The sequence below is a fragment of the Syngnathus floridae genome, chromosome 2 (genome assembly GCF_059516105.1).
Source record: "Syngnathus floridae isolate MCC-2025c chromosome 2, RoL_Sflo_1.0, whole genome shotgun sequence".
Lineage (NCBI taxonomy): Eukaryota > Metazoa > Chordata > Actinopteri > Syngnathiformes > Syngnathidae > Syngnathus > Syngnathus floridae.
In genome coordinates, this window is record NC_142414.1 from 21,207,147 (window position 1) to 21,220,953 (window position 13,807).

Here is a 13,807-nt window from a genome sequence, read left to right on the forward strand (position 1 = left end):
TGTAAGCGTCAAATTTGACAAGTAAAATGTTCCATGACACAGGCGGAAGAATGATCAGCCTCACCAGTCATCACATTTTACCTGTAGTGTAATGGAAGCGCTTCCATTATGCAAATGCTTATGAAAAATGAAATTATGAAATTTAAAATATCAATTTGCCTTGAGAGGTGTCAAATATTAAGTGTCAATCTTCCATCCTGTGTTCTCTTGTGTCAAAGGCATCTTGTTTGTCTGCGTGTTTTCCAATACCAAATGTTTGTGGACTTGGAACTCATCCCGTGCTAATTCCTTCAATGCAGGCGAGACTGGCAGTGTTTGCAAACACACACTTTGCTCTGTGTCCAACAGGTGAAGTCTGTGGGGAAATCATTTTTTAGCTTCACGATGTTGACATGTGCTTATAGGCCCTGGCTCCAAACCAGCATCTGGTAAATGGAATCATCATCAGGCGCTGTTGCCATGCGCTTACTTGTCCCTTCTCCCTTCCTCGCACTTAATGTGTCTGTTACATTTTTTTGACGAGTTCACTCTACCTGTGCAACTTGAAAAATGGTAAGCTATTACCAGGTCATTTTATGCAATTTTTTGACCCCCACAATGAACTAGGTCCCGGTATGCTCACGGGAATATTACAGTTCAGATTTAGAACACATTTTGTCCAAGAGAATAAATGGAAGTTGAATTAACACCCCCTTTCCGCCAAAGATTTTTACCTTTTAACCAATTTTCAAAATGTGAACAGCTCCACACACAATGAGGGGGGAAGAAAAAAGAAAACTCACAGTGTGTCCTTACTGCTCGGACAGTGTGTGATGTACTCGACACAGCACACCGCACGCATAATAATCTGTGCTTGCACTAATACCAACCTCCTGGAGGGTACACGAGGCCACGGAGTTTCCAGGCTGTCCAAAAAATGCAAATAAGAAGAAAGATTAGTAGTTAGAGGAAAAGAAATGGAAGAAGCACAGAATTGTTGTCTTATTTGGCAACGACATGACATTTACGAACTGTTCTTGTTATTTTCGTTGCGGTGAACGACATGTTATGCAAACACTCAAATTCAAATTTCGGTCATCTTCCTAAATGGTTACCTACCGTTCTGTCTCGAATCATAATCAAAGTCTGTGGCTCAGTCCAAGTCGATGTTGATCACATAAGTGAGGCTTTGCAATCGGAAACTTTTTCTGTCTCGCTGAACGCTATCTCTGACAGTGACCCGTGTTTTAGTTTAGGGTTAGAGAAAGCATAGGTTTTTCTCAAATATTTTGGTCTCTGGGGCATTTGACTTAAGAGGTTCCCTAGCATGTATATTTATGTTACTAATATTCCACTTTGGCTCCAAAGATAAGGAAGCAGCGGCGATCTAATCCAACCGCTGTGTTGTGTATTGCACTATTAACTGACTTACTGACCCAATTTTCCAGCTATCCGATTCCCTCATGCCTCGCTGGACACAATCCAACAAACCTGTAGTGAATTCTGAATGGGTTTGAGTTTGTTGTGAGGTGTTAAGTTGATGATGACGACGCCGAGAAAGACGAGACCCAAGTGAGGGGCATCAAAGTCTGACACGAGCGTGTGATCCCTGCGTGTGGCCTCAACTACGTTCGAAGGAGCGAGGGAATGGCTACGGTGTTCCTTTAGATGTGTGCTGTTGCGGCGCTCGAGCATTTCGACTGCGACCGAGGAAATCAGTGTGAGGGCTGCATTCATCCAAGTAATGGTCCAGTCATGTGTGAGAGCAAGCAGGCCAACTCTTGGCCGGACTATTTGCTTTTCCAGCTGTTTCCAAGACTCAAGTAGAGAACGTGTTTTGTGTGTGTGTTTTGTGTGTGTGTGTGTGTGTGTGTGTGAGTGAGTGTTTGTTTGTGCGGTAGCAAGCAGGGGGGCGGTACTCAAGTGGGATGGAGAGAGCCAAGACACCGTGAGGAAGAGTGTGTCACAGAAGCTATTTGTGCTCACTTTAAAGTCAGGGTGTCAACTATTCCTATTATATTGGAGTTTATTTTACACTGTGGAAACCACACATATGCTGGCGCAGGATGAGAAGCTTGTCGTTCCGTGTACGTGTGTGTGCATGCCCCCTACGTAAACCCGCCCATATGCCTGGCTGCCCCTCATATAGACTGATCCGCCCCTCAGACACAAAGCCACAAGGGATGGCCCAGATTCCAACACAGACACACACAGGCTGCAAAGACATATCACGCAACCCGGCAGTTAATGGGGTAAATGTATAGTGCAGATTGTTAAAATCAGTAGCACTATACATTTACATTTGTGTGCTGCACCGTGTTCTGTAGCCCTGGAAAAAATTGCGAGACCAAAACAAAAGCAGTTTATTATGCAGCTCAAAAGACAAGATATTTTCAATAATATCAATTTGGTTTGGAGATGCCGTTATTCTGCCATCCAGACTTCTTACGTAACCTAGAACTTAGAATTCAATTCCATGGAGATCCATTTTGAAAATATGTCACACTTTCAAAGTAAAATTAACTTGAATCGTGGAGCCGGAAGTTGTTGCCAGTGACGGGTGTGCGGCTTATCTACAGGCTACTTTGGAAGAAGAGCGTGTGAAGTGAGACTACATTCACTTTTGCTAGCGGTTTGATTGCAAGCTCCCCTTTCAATTGTTAATATACATTTATGCAATGTCTCTCAAGCCTGGATAAAAAATAGATTGCTCGCGTCAGGCAGGGCATTTGGGGTAAAAACTGCACCAAACAAATCATGAGAGAGTCTCGCTGTGGCAACAACACCTGGTTGAGACAAGCCAAACGTTGCAACAAAAACAAATACCGAGAGTGTATTCTATAAATGAAAGTGATTTCCTCAAACCTTCTTGATGCTTACTGGAACATAGTGTACATGAAGCAATGTAAATCATCATTTGTAGAAAGCATCTTTGTTTTTACCCAACACCCTGGATTTTTTTTCCACTAGTGTAACGTCATTATTTAACTTTGTCTGTATCATTTCATTACATAAAACTGCTCATTTTTTCATTGGCTTCAATGGTGAACAAACTCCTTTGCTGAATATCAGAGAAACAACTCCGTACGCATAATTTTCCTTTATATGGTAACTATAAGACAAAAAAACTAGAAACCCCGTCAAGGAAATTCAGTCAGACCCCAAATTTAAAAGAGGTAGATTAAAAATTGATAACACCAAAGAAAATCTGGTGATTGTCTCCCAGTAATAATATAACAAATACATAATGAAATAAACAGTGAATGTGCATTCAGTCAGTCACTAAGCCCTCCGCTTGAACACATGCATTTGTCACAACAGCAACTTTCTCTCTGTTGTGAGCGAGTCAATGCTCAGAACTAGTGATGGAAATTAAGAAATATTCCACATACTCTGTCTTCAGACAGGTACTTACATTGTGACTGTGGAGGCAGCGTATTGCTCAGTGCTCAAGCTCTCAAAGCCCAGTCAGGGAGAGGTGGGACGGTTGAACAAACTATATAACTCGAGGCTAATGTTTTGTCGTCAAAAAGTATGTTCAAACATATCTTCTCTCAAATTCTAGGGCACCTGGGATTCAATTTAGAGGAGCATGAAACCTATACTGGGGATGTATGTTCTTGCCATGCACTGTGTATACACTCTACTATCACTTTCCAGCATTTGTCAGGACGGAGAGGGGATGCAGAAAATTTCATCCATTATGTACAGGTAAATGATAAATAATTAATTTGGGCAATGCAGTTTCAAAATACGTTTAAAATTTAACAATGTCAATAAAACAAACACAAAACTCAAACGCAAAGAAATTATTTGTTTTGATAGAGCAGTTTAAAGCCTGTTTCTGGCAATAAATGATGTGGTTTGTGATCCTTTTTGTCTCAGATTGTTTACCCAGCGCAGTCTGTACGTGACGTCACGACACACCCCTATATGGGTGGGAGACAGCTGGCGACGCAAACTAGAGTGAGCAGTCTCTCGACCAATGAGAGAAGAGTTCGTTCTCCAGTGAAGACCCGTGATTGGACGCTTGGAGATTATAGATATGTATAGATATGTCGTGTCCGCCACATAGGGGGCGGGACACAGACTGGAGAAGCGCTTGTCCAGCAACATTAAGAGGTACCAGAACACTGCACTAATGCACCGTTTCGTAAGGATCAATGTAAGTTGTTTTACACTTTTAAGCGTCGTTTGCATTGTCCGGAGAGGTGTTTTAACTCCGAACCCGCATTGGCATTTAGTTCTTTTTTGCCTTTGGTTTTGTTTCGGGGCAAAGCAAAAGTGTGCTAGCTGTCGTTCCTGGTCTTGAGCGAGCTGCTATATTTTGACGCGCCGCTCAAAGGGACAATGCACGCAGTCAACCAGGGTGTAATATCATTGCCTGGTGGCCATTTCACTGTCCCGCCGCTCTGGCTTTATGCAGACGTGACATTCTAGCGGTGTGCACTGTTATTTGTTATTATTGTTAGCTTCACGGAGAGCGCGATCCCTGTTGACGTCCGTCGGTCCGTCCGTCGTCGCGCGCACGCCAAAAATCCCCGACTTGAGGGCACAAAAAAAGCGTGTTTTGATTACGACAACGGGTGAAGTCCTCTCGTGAACGACGAGCCTTCTTTGGGGGAGTTGGACCACTACGCAGCGTGATATTATGTCAAAGGTGAAATGTTGCGTCATGTACAACTTCTCTTCCCTGAGTGTCTCACTATGCATATGTGCGTGGGCTGTGTGACTGTGTGTGTGTGTGAGAGTTTGTGTGTTTTATATTTTAAATGACGTTTTGCATGCATGTTAGAAAGGGGCGTCATCGGGGCTAACGCGACCCCCCACCCCCTGTGTCCCCCCCCTCCCATTTGACTGACCGTTACTCTGTCTGATTCACTCCCACTTTTCTTCTCTGTTTTGACAGTTTGGTTGTATCCAGAGGAAAAGTTTTTCATCGGGGAGAATTCCTTAAATCCATTGCCTTCAACTGGATCGGAAAATTTGGCCACCACAACAATTTTGCCCTCCTCTTCCTCCTCCACCCTCTGCTACCTCTGCACAGAGTGAACGTTGATATGCTGCATCAGGTAAGCAAAATCCCGTACACACACACGCTTGTAGGGTTTATCGTGCACGCTGCTTGCACATGGTCCGAACAGCATCACGCAGCCTTGCGTTTTTTCTTTGTTTCCACGCTGAAGGGAGAGCCTCGCGTGGTATTTCGCATTGCAGATACACACTCGCACAGTTTCCAGCACACGCTAGGTCTGTTGTGTTTTGTGTGTGCCTGGTGTTATTGTCGTGTTGCTTCCCTCCACATTCCACACTTGCGCGCGCGTGTGCAGCAGTGCTGAAGCGCGAAACAGCCTCTGCAAATGAGAAACACTACCAGAAACAACCAGCTGCATGGTTGCAATTGTGACTTGAACATGTGAGGAAAATGAAAAGTGTTGCTGTGGTTGTAAGAGCTTGCAAGACAACAGGCACATTCATTGCGCGTGGACGTGAGCGGAGTAGGCTGGACACGCCCCATTTTTTTGATTAATTCTCTTCTCTTCAAGGTTCTAATTGTTGTCGTGGCAAGGACACTTATTTGTTTTGATTATGAACTGGACATGTATGTTTAAAACGTGGGCCTGAAAAGTGTTTCCCACAAATCATTTACACCACTTGTAATATTGGTTGCCCAAATGCTGCTGTTTCCTTCCTAGGACTGTCTATTTATAACACATATCTTTAAATCTCCCGCATTTATCTCATTGAACATTTGACCTTTTCAAAAAACAGTTGTGGGAAAAATTGAGACCCCCAAAATATTGGGCTTGAAAAAAGTTATATTTTCAACCAATGTTCATTTTCTGCAAAAAATGCGACTGTTGTCACGTTTTATTTCCATACACATAACCCACAAATATTAAGGTTCTTAACCTGGGTTCGATTGAACCCTAGGCGTTCGGTGAGTCGATCTCAAGGGTTCGGCAGAGCCTCCACTGCGGAGGTCTGAACGCACCCGAATGTCGTGTAAATTCGTGATGAGGCATATCTGAACTGGTCTCGCAACAGCAGAAGTCACACTGATTTGCAGGCATGTAATTTTTTGAAGTTCGTGCAATGTGCATTATGTGCTTTGTTCAAGGTGATGTTCATGCATGGCTCATTTTGTGCACCAGGAACAAAAATCTATGTCTTGAATTTGAAAAAAATAATTTTATTATTCACTAAAGAGGTGTTTGGGGAATGCGCATATGAAACTGGTGGGCTTCGGTACCTCCAATAAGGTTAAGAACCACTGTCTTAGAGCTACATATTTGGAAGAAAATAAGCACTTTTCAGGACTCATAGTCAGCATTGGACTTGTTGAAAAGCTTCCTCCCCATTATTCTCTGTCTCCTTTTTCAGATTTTGTCTGTTTTTTCACCTGTCAATGTGGGGAATGTAAATTCTGATTACATCTGCCATAGTTATCTTTACATCACACTTTCAAAGCACAAAAAGTCATCTATCTGTAGAAGGCATTTTATGGCATCTTTTCTACTTTTGAATAATGCATGAATCTCCCGGACAAAGTTCTGAGACTGAATGGGATGTTGCAGTTTGGTAGTGATCCAAATTACGATTGTTTGGCCTTGGCGTATGTCTGCACTACTCTAAGTGTCATTGTAAGTTATAATAGTGCCAAGATGTGACAAATTCAACCAATGCTGTTTTATTACAGGAATCTCCAAAGGTGACTGCAATTGGACACAAGAAATAACGAAAAGTTCCATTACCACATTCTAAGGGCAAACTTTTATCAACGTTGAACACTTAAGTGTACACGTAATTTGAAAGGTACATACATGTAAAAAGAACTTAACCACTAACAGTGAATTGTTAACTGACCTTCTGGCAGGTGTGACGGATAGCCAGCAGGATCACATGTTTTAGCATTCTTGGCTGTGATTTAAATGAAAAAGAAGTTGGTCACAGCCTTGACTTACTTTTTACTGCGTTGTACTGTGAAGGCAGAGACATGGTAGATCTTGTTGCTAAGCTACTTCCAGTCTCTGCTTGTCGTCATAGTTTTCCTCTTCACTATCACCATACTGCGGTGACGTCACAAAGAGGTCCAGGACAAGTCTTAACAATCGTCGTAGTGAATGAAGTCTGATATGCCCAAGTCTTGATGGAATGTATGTCACTTTACTGTGGTGATTCTTGATCGTAAAGGCCACACATCTAGTACAGCAGTTGATACAAAAGCTCCCTTGTAGCAGTTTTAGTTGCGAGTCTGCTGGCTGTCAAACTCTTATCAGTTCTTTGATTTCCGATGGTCCCAGCAGAGCCACAAAGGGGGCACAGTCCATTTTCTGTATGAAGTTGTATGTTGATCCCCTTGTAATATAATGTCATGCTAGATTAAAATTCATAATATAAAATCATTTGGACTTGCAGCAGATGGGCCTCGCTTAGTAGCACAACCAAAATAGTCATATTGACTTGCCTAATTAAGTTTGATGGTACGAATTATTTTCTAATATAACTATTTATGCCATGTATGCTGTTATTTAGTCTTCAGCTGATCTGTTTTCCATCTTCAAAGTATGTTGAGAAGTGAGATGACAAGCAAGCTGAACACCTGGAATATATAAAAGGAGCTGAATGTCACGGGACGGGTCCCGTTGCTTGCACACGGGAGATCGTCATGCATGTTAAGCTTTAATGTGTATAATTAGTCAAAGATGTAGTCCCCCAATCGATTTGATTAAACTGAAAATTCTTGCCTGGCGTTGTGATCCATCGTTTGTATGAGTGTGAACACGGACACGCTTGCACATTTGGGTGCATTTGCATGATAATTAGTCCCAGCACTTAAACAATGACATTGTGTTGGTTTGTTGGAGCTCCACCGAGCATGAAAAGCCAAATTGGTGCACAGTGAGTTCACTATTGAACCAGAACTAAACTGGCTCTGAGCACCAGCCCCAATGATTTGTGTTACTCAGGAAGTTTGTGCTTCGTCGAGTTCCAGGCAGGTTGAAAATGATAGCAGATTGTTTTGCCCTTTCTGCTAATTGCCAAGCTTGTGTTGTGCACATGTGCACAAATCCACACCCTACGAGCATACAAAGACAATGCTTGCTGCTTTTGTTTTGAGCTCATTAACTTTATGATGCTTCTTGTTTACAAACTGTCCTGTGAGTCAAAAGAGTATGTTTTGGTTACATTGTTTTGATGCTTTATAAATAAAGATGGTACAACATTCAATCACAATAGAGCATTTGTATGAATTCACTTGTTAAGCTGGGCATTGTTGACTAGCATGTTTTCATGGAACTCAATATTGTCAGTTTAGACAACAAGATTGAGTTTTTCGAGGCAGTTGCAGTTTTAGAGAAAAGGTTCAACCTGAAACGCCCCAAAAGTGCAAATTTTTCCTCCCCAAATGGTGCAGTTATAGCCAGAATTGGAAGTGAAACCACATAGTAAAAGTGCCAAGTTGCTCAGTACAATACAAGTTATCAATGGAAACAGTCTTTTACACTACATAGATTCATTTTCCCCTCCAAACAAATTTAAGGCTGATGTAATATACTTCTTATGCATTGCCAGGCGAAAAATATTCTTAAAATGCCACTAAGTGACAGTATTATGTGTTTGTCAGGTGTTAAAGAGGGGAACACTTTTTTTGTTTGTTTTACTATTAATATTTACGTACACTTTATTGCACATTATTTAAATTGGCTTTACTGTACAGTTAAAAGTTGAACTATGCAAAACGATTTGAATTTAGGAGAATTAATTGTTTGACTTTGAAAGTTTCACTATATGCTATTGTGTGGGTTGGACAGGTTGATGACCACTGTTTGTGAACCCCACATGACGGGATTCAAAGGTTGTTTCAAGGTCTATTGGGAGAATTCGGTTAATCAGATTAACCTTAAAGGTCCCATGTCACTATGTTAAAAAAGGATCATCTTTGATGACCTGGTATTGGTTTTGCACGATAATTTGGGTTGGAAATGAGTAGGTTGATTATTATTGTGTTTAGCTTTTTTCCATTAATCACAAATGTCAGATTTGTTTTAGCAGTTGTCTCATCATTAAAATACAACACGCAATCAATATGTACATAAGTCTGCTCTGATTGGGTGACTGTTCTTGATTTAATAAGGAAAACAGCTTCCGTGAGCACCCTGATGCAGACTAATGTGGTAAAGCCGTAGTCTCTGGCTGGTTCCAAGTTGTACTCTGATTTCTATTTTTTGTTAAACCTACCTCCATGGTGTTGCTGTGCAAAACTTGCAGCCACCACAGGGAACTGACCAATGTCAAGGATGCATACACCTCATCCCCCCTCCCCCCACTTGGTTGCTCGGATCACAACCTCGTCCATCTGGTCACAGAAACGGCATCCACCTAAGACGAGGTCTGTGATGTTGTGGTCTGAGGAATCTACTGCCAGGCTCAGAGACTGCTTTGAGAATACAGACTGGGAAGCTCTCTGTAGCCCCCATGGCAGTGACATTGACAGCATGACCCACTGCATTACGGACTACATTAATTTCTGTGTGGAGACCACTGTGCCCTCCAAGTTGGTCCGGTGTTTTCCCAACAACAAACCCTGGGTGACCTCTGAGATAAAGGCTCTGCCTAATGAGAAGAAGAGAGCCTTTAGTTCGGGGGACGTGATGGACCTGCGTAGAGTCCAGAAGGAACTCCAGCTGAAGGCCCCGGGTCCATACGGCATCTGTCCGAGACTGCTCAGGGACTGTGCGGAACAGCTGAGTGGCATGGTCATGTACCGGTTCAACCTGAGCCTGAGCCTGAGCCTGAACAAAGTTCCAGACCTGTGGAAGACCTCCTGCTTGGTCCCCGTACCGAAGGTGCCGCGCCCCAAGGAGCCTAACCACTTCAGGCTTATTGCCTTGACTTCGCACCTGATGAAGACTATGGAGAGGATCATCCTGGGTCACCTGCGTTCACTGGTGGGAGCGCAGCTGGACCCCCTGCTGTTTGCTTACCGGCCTAGTGTTGGGGTGGACGATGCAGTGATTTATTTACTGCACAGATCACTTCTTCACCTGGAGGACATCGGGAAGCACTGGGAGGATCATGTTCTTCAATTTCTCCAGCGCTTTTAACACCATCCAGCCGTCACTGCTCAGGGTGAAGATGAAGTAGGCGGGAGTGGACCAACGCCTGGCTGCATGGACTACAGACTTAGTCACCAACAGGCCGCAGTACGTGAGGTTACATCGCTGTGTGTCTGACGTGGTGCGCTGCAGCACAGGTTTCCCCCAGGGTACGGTGCTCTCTCCTTTCCTTTTCACCCTGTGCACTTCAGACTTCACCCACGACACCACACACTACCACATCCAGAAGTTCTCCGATGACACGGCCATTGTTGGATATGTTTCTGAAGGGAACGATCTGGAATACAGGACGGTCATCAAGGACATTTTCAGCTCGTGTGAGCTCAACCAGCTTCAGCTGAACACCAGCAAGACGAAGGAGATGATTGTGAGCTTCGGGAGGACAGCACCGCACTTCACTCTGGTGAACATCCAGGAATCGGACATTGAGGTAGTGGAGAACTACAAATTCCTGGATGTTTGCCTTAACAACAAATTGGACTAGACTGATCACACCCACGCCCTGTACAAGAAGGGCCAGAGTCGCCTCCACCTGCTGAGGAGACTGAGGTCCTTCGGTGTGTGCAGGGCTCTCCTCAGGACCTTCTATGACTCTGTGGTGGTCTCAGCCATTCTCTACGCTGTGGTCTGCTGGGGTGGGGGCAGTACGGACCGAGATAGTACGTACGTATGTGAATATATGTAAACCAAGCAAATTGGCCGAAAAAAAATTCTAGTCTGAGCTCGAGCACGACGCACCAGCCTTATGTTAAATCCTTCCATTAATTTTTCCCCCTCCTTTCCGTCCCCTTGTTACCCCAGTAGAATGTTGGGAAAATGCCGATATGTATATATAACAGGCATACGTGCGTCTTTTCACTTTCTAAAGCCTTTCAGGATCTGGCTTTATTCTGAATAATAAATCAGCAATAAGGAAATAAAGAAGCAGATATTATTCTGCTTTATTGCATTCACATGTGACTGCTAAATCCTCTATGAACAGTGTCTAATGGATTCCTTATGGGAGGCAATTGTGTGCTTGTAGTAACAACTTGAATGTAGCTGAGGCTCTGGTGTTGTGGCCGGTGGGATTAGGACTCCTTTCAAGCGCCGTAAGGGGCTTGGCCAGATAAACCGAAATAGCGGCTCACCTAACCGTTTAAGTACACGGCCCGCCATCCATGAAGGGCTTTGAGAATCGCAGCTTTAACTTCTAACAGACTCGCGGTGGTGAACAATGCCAAAGACCATACAGACGGTCTAGATGAGCTTTAACGGAAGATCACCAGTTGCGGGACCATTCCTCACCGGGCCAAGAATGCATTGACTACAAAAATCTCTTTGGCATGCTCAACAGAATACGCAGTGCTGCCTTAAAGCACTGTTGCGCCGAGGTGTTGGATTTCATACGCAATATGCCATTTATTACATTGAATAGTTGAGCCTGTCTTGTTCTGTCTTTCCCAGAGTTTTTTTTGTAAGTTCTCTGCAAGAAATCGACGTTTAGTCCTCAAAAACAGATTTGTTGCTATTGCCACTCAATGCACGCACGCTTGCACTCGGCTTCTGAGGTTTTTGAGTCTGACACTGAACAACAAAACTTTAGATAGAAATTCTGGCAATTCAAATCAGTACCTGGTGAACAATTAGAGGCATGATGTTATTTAATGGACAGAAATGTGATGGCACGTAACTTAAAAATATAAAAATGATAGATGAGAAACATGCAAATTTATTGAGCCTAACCCGTTTATCACAGTAAATAACTGTTCTTAAGGCAACTGTAAATATAGAGACCACTTTTTTTCCTCTACTTTCCGCTCTAATAATAGTTAGTTTAGTTTTAGATAGTTTTGTAAATGTACGATGTATAGTTTCAGTTAGATTTGTGAAAAGCATGTTCATTTTTTATTTTCTGTCATTAATAAAAATGTTTTTTAATTTTATATGTTTCATTATTTTTCTGTTAACCCTTGCTCCAGACAACAGGGCTGTCACTCCTGAATATTTTAGAATCTATTTTGTCTAGCAATTTTCCATTGAGTAATCGAGTAGTTGGATACTATTTTAGTTGCATTAAAGTGTATCAAAACATTTCGCCCGATTACTGTTTATTAATAAATTATCTTGTTTAGAATGATTTTTGTGATTAAGAAAACAACTTAAACAACACTTAAGCAATATTTCACAATATTGATGGTCATAGTTTTCCAAAGTAAAAGTAGATGTTTACAAATGTCTTATGTGTGCTTTCATGAAGGACTAGAGAAATCGGAGACTTACTACTTTTGGGAGCCTAAAATCAGATTGGTCAACCTTTAGTTATGACATCTCTAAACAAGGATGTGATTGTTAAAATACGAGGAAGCGATTCATTTGATAACCAGTTTGTTGTTGATTTAGCCAATTATATTCTTGCGTCCTTGGACTTCTCTCCTCGCTGCTTGCCTGCCTGAAACACACTTACTCAAGCCATTTGCAAAGCTTCTCTGAATAAATGATGACTATTGGTTGTCATGAGGGAGGAGGTGCAATAAAAATGTTTGACGTGTTTATGCAAATCACCGACCAAAAGCTTTAATCGCATCCACTGAATACTACTATATATATCAGAGAGCAACTGTAACAACCTTCTGGTGTTTTTCAACACCTGAATATATGAACACTGCTATTCCTTTAGTGGTCACCTGAGGATACACTGCACATGTTTCTGGATATTGTAAGGAAATGCCAAGGAGAGAAGAGTAGAGCAAAAACACTCAAATGAGATTCAGCTTGTCTTTCTTCCCTTATGCCGCGCTCAGACTACACAGTTGTAGCCCGATTAGGACCCCTTAGTCTTTCTGTTAGTGTGTTGAGGCCCAGTGTAAGGGTTTTCACTGAGCAGTAAACCCTCCTTCCTGAACACCACCGCCCCCGCCGCCATTCCATTCCATTCCATTCCATTGCATTCCATTCCTCATTTTCTTTTTCCTGATGCTACTGTTGCAGAGAGAGGGAGAGGGAGATAAGCCCACTGAGGTGATTGGTTGTAACGCAGCAGACCTCCCGCATTGAGGCTCCACCCATTGGTTCCTGGGGCTATTAGCCACCCACAAGGGATCTCGATGGCCGATAGCTCATCTGCATGTGCAAACACTTACCTATACTACATTTGTGTACTATTATATCCTCTGCTGGTCTCTGTGCTTTGACTGCATTATCCTGTGCCGGGGAGGAAACAATCAGTTATTAGATACGTGAAATGATGGAGATAGATATGATTCTGAATACATCACGACTAATCAAACCTTCTACCTTGATTTTGATTAAAAAAAAAAAAATGCCAGCAAAATACTGTGGTTTGAAAAAAATAACATCCCTTATAAAAAATGTAATTTTTGCAAGAAAACTAATAATTTCCCTATACAATAGACACATTTTTCAATGGGAAGATTGTTACAACTTTTTCAAACAAAACAAACATTGCTTTTCTTGTAAAATAATTCTTAACCAGAGATCAGCTGCACTGATCACTCAATGGATTTAGGTTCAGCACGCTACCTTCTGATGGCATTTTATAAAGGTTGGGCAATGCAGTTTTGGGCACAGTTTATCTTCAGCTTTTAAAACCACTCCATTCCACCGTTGTTTTAGAACCATGTCATTGATGTTGCCAAGTGTTCCGGATCATCTGTGATTTATTCCGTAAATCTTTGAATGCGACCTTGCTATGACCAGAACATGTG

At 42.5% G+C, this 13,807-nt stretch overlaps 1 protein-coding gene across 6 annotated transcripts in view; it reads left to right on the top strand.

The window, feature by feature from the left end:
• Positions 1 to 3,972: 3,972 nt before the first annotated feature.
• Positions 3,973 to 13,807, top strand: part of LOC148402570 (vitamin D3 receptor A) — a 44,828-nt gene continuing 34,993 nt past the window's right edge. For 3 of the 6 annotated variants that reach the window (XM_088361923.1, XM_088361933.1, XM_088361886.1), the window contains exons 1-2: positions 4,006 to 4,144; positions 4,889 to 5,051. The gene's annotated coding sequence lies outside the window, so the exon portion shown is untranslated. Of the gene's footprint in view, positions 4,145 to 4,451; positions 4,640 to 4,888; positions 5,052 to 13,807 lie in introns of all 6 variants that reach the window. The other 3 variants (XM_088361896.1, XM_088361906.1, XM_088361915.1) reach the window with 3 other exon arrangements.